Source organism: Lagenorhynchus albirostris, chromosome 4 (genome assembly GCF_949774975.1).
Source record: "Lagenorhynchus albirostris chromosome 4, mLagAlb1.1, whole genome shotgun sequence".
In the NCBI taxonomy this organism is placed as follows: domain Eukaryota; kingdom Metazoa; phylum Chordata; class Mammalia; order Artiodactyla; family Delphinidae; genus Lagenorhynchus; species Lagenorhynchus albirostris.
In genome coordinates, this window is record NC_083098.1 from 8,188,208 (window position 1) to 8,195,288 (window position 7,081).

At 43.5% G+C, this 7,081-nt stretch overlaps 1 pseudogene; it reads right to left on the bottom strand.

Annotated features, from left to right (window-relative positions):
• Window positions 1-423: 423 nt before the first annotated feature.
• Window positions 424-2,356, bottom strand: LOC132519589 (ferritin light chain-like; annotated as a pseudogene).
• Window positions 2,357-7,081: the final 4,725 nt, after the last annotated feature.

Genomic DNA, 7,081 nt, shown 5'->3' on the forward strand with positions numbered 1-7,081 from the left:
TCCAAGCCGCTTGGCGTGGCCAAAATAAACAACTAAACACATTTTTTAAATTAAAAAAATGAAACATATTTAAGTATTTGACATAACAATACTGAATAGAGTATTTTAAATTAAATGTGATCATACATTACAGAAAACTTGGAAAATAAGAAGGATCGCCATCCATTGTTTTACCACCTTCATAAAACTATTTTAATTTTTGGTAATTTCATTCAAGATTTTTTTCATATATTTTTTAAAAATTGTGAGCAGAGTATTATAAAACTTCAAATCCTGCTTTTTTTTTTTTCCTGCAAAAAGCTTTATTGATTCTATTTGGTCCAAGACTTGGGAGAGGGCTCCAGGGTGTTTAAAAAGCTGTCTAGTGGCTGCAGAGAGGGGCTTCAGGCAGAAGCCCTGACACCAGAGGGGCTCTGGAAGCGCCTAGTCGTGCTTGAGGGTGAGCCTTTCAAAGATACTGGCCCAGCCCAGTCTGGGGACCAGCCAGCCTGCAGAGGTGCTTGCCCATCTTCTTTTTTTTTTTTTTTTTTTTGCGGTAAGCGGGCTTCTCACTGTTGTGGCCTCTCCCGTTGCGGAGCACAGGCTCCGGATGCATAGGCTCGGCGGCCATGGCTCACGGGCGCAGCTGCTCCGCGGCACGTGGGATCCTCCCGAACCGGGGCACGAACCCGTGTCCCCTGCATCGGCAGGCGGACGCTCAACCACTGCGCCACTAGGGAAGCCGTTGCTCGATGAGCTTTACATGCTCTTCTAGGAAGCGGCTCTCCAGGAAGTCACAGAGGTGGGATCTGCAGGGGCAGAATCCAGGGCCTGCAGGTGGGAAAGGGCCTGGTTCAGGTTCTTCTCCCCGAGAATGGCAGCCTCCACAGCGTCCTGGGTTTTACCCCATTCATCTTGAGACGGCTTCTGCACGTCCTGGAAGAGGGCACAGCCGCCATGCTGGTTTTGCGTTTTCAAGAGACGCTTAGGCCCCCGCACGTCTCCTCAGCCTATTCACGGAAAAAGCGGCCCAAGCCCTCCGGAGCCACATCGTCGTGGTTGAAATAGAAGCCCAGAGCGAGGTAGGTGTCAGAGGCTTGCCGATGTATGTTGACCACGCCGGGGACAGTGACCTCCACCCTGGTGGAATAATTTTGACGAATCTAGGAGCTTGTGGTTGATCGGTTGTAAGGAGTTAGTCTCAAAAAATGGTGTTGGGGGCTTCCCCGGTGGCGCAGGGTTCGAACCCGTGTCCCCTGCATTGGCAGGCGGATTCTTAACCACTGCGCCACCAGGGAAACCCTACATACACTCTTAACAGACGTGACCAGATTGTCACAAAACTGGAGTTGTAATAATTTGCTCTATTGATACTGCTGACTGAACAGTCCAGAAATACTGGCATGGCTGATCCAGCTCCCCTCTCTTATTCATCACCGCATTTCTCAGTTACTTCACAACTCCCTATCAGAACGAGAAAGAAACTTCACTAATGAACTTAGATGGAAACATTCATCCTCACTGGCTTATGAACTAAGAGTTTGTTTTGCTCTTTTTTAAAGTTCAGATTTTTATCTCATGAAAATTCTCATGATAGATAAGTGTCTGCCCCAGAGCTATTTTAATGATAGCACGAATACATGGTGTAAGGGCTAGATGTGTATTTTTCCTTGGTGAATGTGCAGTGCGTAGCAGGCTATGGATGAAATAATAGCTCTGGGAATCATAACGTGAAAAAAGAGTCCACCTCTCTGGATGCTCAGGTTATTCCATATCTGTACCACAAGCTCCTGCAGAAGCTGAAGTAATTCTTCCAAGCTTCTGGGGACGCTCTTTGGCAAGGTGCTTTCCGGGTGTTCTCCGTCTAAGTTTTCTTGAGATGTTTCTCCTCCTGATTAACGGTTGGACGTGTTTTGCTCTTTCAGAAGCGGGGGTGTGTATCAGTAAGGGGAAAGAGGTGTGAAGAGCTGAATCCAGGCCAAGGAAAACTCGGGTTTCCTCACTACTCCTCACTTTCCTTACTTGCTCTCATCCATTTCCATGTTTCCTGCTTGTCACAGACGGCTGCCAAATTCAGATCTCCGGCACAGACCTCTCTGAGCTCCAGACCCACAAATACAACTGACTTCTTAACATCGCCAAGTGGAGATGTCTCAAAATACCTCAAATTCATGGCCTTCTTTCCCAAGCCCAGGTTGGCTCCTCTTCCTGTGTTCTCTGCGTCAGAGAATGGCACCATCATCCGTCCAGTTACACAAGCCAGGCACCTGTGGATCATCCTTGACACGTGACTCCTCTTACCTTCTTATCACTTCTCACCCACTTTCTCTCCAACATGTATCTCAGACACATCCACTCTGTCCTCCTCCAGGGCCATCTCCCCAGTCTTGCTACCATCACGTCTTGCTCTTGCCCCGACAACAGCATTTACGTCCTAACTGGTTTCTCAGTAGCCACTCTTGCCATCCTTTCAACTAGTTCTCATGCTACAGTTCAAGTGATTGTTTTGAAATGCAAATACATTCACGTTACCACACACACACACACACACACACACACACACACACACACACACACAGCTTTCCTCCTTCAATGACACTTCAGTGACTTCTTTTTTCTCTTATCATAAAAATAAAAAATTTAACTAGGCCTGTGCATCACTGCATGTCCTGGTCCTATCCTACTTCTCCAAACTAATCTTATTTCTGCTCTGCCACTTACTAACTCTGTAACCTTGGGTTGGTTCCTTCTCGGTGCCTCAGTTTTTTCATCTCTGAAATGGGAATAATGGTAGTATCTTTCACTTGGGACTGTTGTGCGGACCAATGTAAAGTGCTTAGATCTTACTGATAGGTACTCCACAAATGTTAGCTCTCATTAGCACGTCTTAGCTCTCTTCGGTCCCTCTAATGTTTTTTCTCAAGGGTGCCGTACTTCCTTCCATCATAGGACCTCTGTATGGCCTGCAAGGCCTAAAACATCTACTATCTGGCCCCTCAATACACAGACGTTTACTGACACCTGACCTAGGCAATTGATGTACTCTTATTGCTATTAAATGGACAGGTAACTATTAGAAAATACATATATTTTAGGGTAGGAGAGGGAAAAAAATCAATAGCTAAGAAATTTGGGGTAGCATTGAAGGCCGTATTAGAAAAGTACATGTATTGATTATTCCCTCTGTATAAAAATAAATTTGATGTTCCAATTTTAATAACTATCAGCATAGCTATAGTATGCGGGGTGATGGGAAGATAGGTTCTTTGGACAGGTTGCAGTTAGGAAAAAAACCCTTTGTTTCTTTAAGACTAAGGACGGAAACCTTCGAGTCAAGTTCAGCTTACTCCTTCCTTCTTCGTGTCTCCCCTACCCACAGGGCTTTCAGCTGCCTGGGGATCGCCAGGCGACTAGCTGCTACTTTGCATACCAGGCTAAAAGAAGCAGGGACTCTGAGAAGGAGGGTTATCAGGTGTAAGTGAGCAAGCCGACTGACTTATGACTCATTCTTGGCAGAATCAGCAAGAGGGTACTGGATTGCAGACGGATTGCCTCAGCCCTGAACAGAAAGGCACGCGTGATAACAGAATCAAGGAAAATGTCAAAGAAGAAAAGACAGTTTTACAGCTAAACAGACAAATAACCGATTGCCTTTTCTGTGTCTCTAGAGTTGGCTGTTGTGATTAAAGTTACCCTTGAAAGAAGAGAGCAGTTAACTTAGGATTTTGCAGGAAATAAAGAATTTCAAGAGGAAGGAAAACTGAGCGTACAGGAAGACCAATCAACAGGTCAAGGGGAGCAGCTGTGAGAATTTTCACATTTTTGGACAGTGTCCTTTTCGTTTAAGGGAGAAGTTTCTTTACTCGCTGTTAGTAGCAGTAATGCCCTAGACGTAAAAGAGAGCAATCCTCCTTTCCCTTTGCACCGTGCATTCTACTGGATCTGTTCAGTCAGCCACTGGGTAGGGATGCGGTGCCCGTTCTCACCTAAGCACTGAGCATCCTCAGCAGCAAAGCAGACAGAAATCCTGCTTTTGTGGAGCGTGCAATTGCGCGGGAGACGAGGACACCATAAACCCAGAAAATCATTATATTCTATAACATTTAGAGGCCGAGAGATGCAATGTAAAAAATAAAGCAGGGAGGGGTTGGGGTGAAAGGGTGGGTCTAGCCTTAAAAAGTGTGGTCAGGAGAGGCCACTCTGAGAAGGTGACACGTGAGCAAAGTCTCGAAGGAGGCGAGACACGAGCCCCGTGCATGTCAGGGACAAGGACTCCAGGCAGAGGGACCGAGGCTGCAAAGATTCTGAGATGATGCGTGCTTGGCATTGTGAAGGGACTGTAAGGAATCCCAGTGGTTTCAGGGAAGCCAGCAAGGAAGCAGTTAGGAATAGTATTGGAGAGTTGAGGGGCTGGTGGCCGGATTGTGGAGCCTTATAAGTTTTGGCTTTAACTTTGGGTGAAATGGGTGAAATTCTCTTCTTTAAAGTGGAGATCTGAGACCTAAGATCTGAAATCTACTCCTAAGTCTCCATACGGTCTGCCACCCTGTTTCGTCCCTAACCATCCCGACCCTCTCCAGAATATCACCGTGACGCCAGGGCCAAGGTTAGGGATGAGGGAAGCACTTGCTTCCCATGTAAAATGTAAGGGGGCACCAGCTCTCTCAATACTTACTAATTTTCCTTCTGCCTGAGTCTCTGATGTGGCACAATGCACCTCTGTTATTGATCCTATCTTTATATAAATATTGTTATTTTGTTCGTCGTGAGTCATTTTGTTTTCTTTTTTAAGATTGTAAATTAATTTTATTATCTTGTGTGATGTTTAAATTTATGTGTCAACTTGGCTGGGCCACGGTGCCCAGACGTTGATCAAACGTTAATCTAGGCATTTCTGCGAGGCTGTTTTTGGATGAGATTAACATTTTTTTTTTGGAGTTTTATTTTTTATACAGAGGTTTTTATTAGTTATCTATTTTATACATATTGGTGTATATACATCAATCCCAATCTCCCAATTCATCCCACTCCCCTCAACCCCCCCCCACTTTCCCCCCTTGGTGTCCATATGTTTGTTCTCCACATCTGTGTCTCTATTTCTACCTTGCAAACCAGTTCATCTGTACCATTTTTCTAGATTCCACATATATGCATTAACATGCAGTATTTGTTTTTCTCTTTCTGACTTACGTCACTCTGCATGAGAGTCTCTAGATCCATCCACATCTCTACAAATGACCCAATTTCGTTCCTTTTTATGGCTGAGTAATATTCCATTGTATATATGTACCACATTTTCTTTATCCATTCGTCTGTCAATGGACACTTAGGTTGCTTCCGTGCCCTGGCTATTGTAAATACTGCTGCAATGAACATTGTGGTACATGACTCTTTTTGAATTATGGTTTTCTCAGGGTATCTGCCCAGTAGTGGGATTGCTGGATCATATGGTAATTCTAGTTTTAGTTTTTTAAGGAACCTCCATACTGTTCTCCATAGTGGCCGTATCAATTTCCATTCCCACCAACAGTGCAAGAGGGTTCCCTTTTCTCCACACCCTCTCCAGCATTTGTTGTTTGTAGATTTTCTGATGATGCCCATTCTAAAAGGTGTGAGGTGATACCTCATTGTAGTTTTGATTGGCATTTCTCTAATAATTAGTGATGTTGAGCAGCTTTTCATGTGCCTCTTGGCCATCTGTATATCTTCTTTGGAGAAATGTCTATTTAGGTCTTCTGCCCATTTTTGGATTGGGCTGTTTGTTTATTTGACATTGAGCTGCAAGAGCTGTTTATACATTTTAGAGATTAATCCTTTGTCCGTTGACTCATTGCAAGTATTTTCTCCCATTCTGAGGGTTGTCTTTTTCTCTTGTTTATAGTTTCCTTTGCTGTGCAAAAGCTTTTAAGTTTCATTAGGTCCCATTTGTTTATTTTTGGTTTTATTTCCATTACTCTGGGAGGTGGATCAAAAAAGATCTTGCTGTGATTTATGTCAAAGACTGTTTTCCTATGTTTTCCTCTAAGAGTTATATAGTGTCCGGTCTTACATTTAGGTCTGTAATCCATTTTGAGTTTATTTTTGTGTATGGTGTTAGGAAGTGTTCTAATTTCATTCTTTTACATGTAGCTGTCCAGTTTTTCCAGCACCACTTACTGAAGAGGTTGTCTTTTCTCCATTGTATATCCTTGCCTCCTTTGTCATAGAGTAGTTGATCATAGGTGCGTGGGTTTATCTCTGGGCTTTCTATCCTGTTCCATTGATCTACATTTCTGTTTTTTGTGCCAGTACCATGTTGTCTTGATTACTGTAGCTTTGCAGTATAGTCTGAAGTCAGGGAGTCTGATTCCTCCAGCTCTGGTTTTTCCCTCAATATTGCCTTGTCTATTTGGGGTCTTTTGTGTCTCCATACAAATTTTAAGAATTTTTTGTTCTATTTCTGTGAAAAATGCCATTGGTAATTTCATAGGGATTGCATTGAATCTGTAGATTGCTTTGGGTAGAAGAGTCATTTTCACAATATTGATTCTTCCGATCCAAGAACATGGTCTATCTCTCCATCTGTTTGTGTCATCTTTGATTTCTTTTTTTCAGTGTCCTATAGTTTTCTGAGTACAGGTCTTTTACCTCCTTGGTAGGTTTATTCCTAGGTATTTTATTCTTTTTGTTCCAGTGGTGAATGGGATTGTTTCCTTAATTTCTCTTTCTGATCTTTCGTTGTTAGTGTATAGGAATGAAAGAGATTTCTGTGCACACGGAAGATAAACAAAATTGATAAACCTTTATCAATGGTTTTCATTCCACAGGCTGCCGGATTGTAGTTATTCTTGCTTCTGCTCCGTCATGGGTCTTTGTCATTATTTTTGATTTTTAAAAACACTGCATTAAAATATTTGATTGGCTGAGTGTTTTCGGCACCCCTTCCCCTTAAATGTTGTGGCCAAAGAGAGTGCCTCACGCACCTTGTCCTAGTCCCCACCCTGATGCTCTCTCTTATCCCTGTTTCCCCAGTGTCAGTCTAAACCAGGGGTTTGCAAACAGTTTCGGCTATGGCTAGACAGTAAATGTCGTAGCCTTTTCAAGCTATACAGTCTCTGTCACA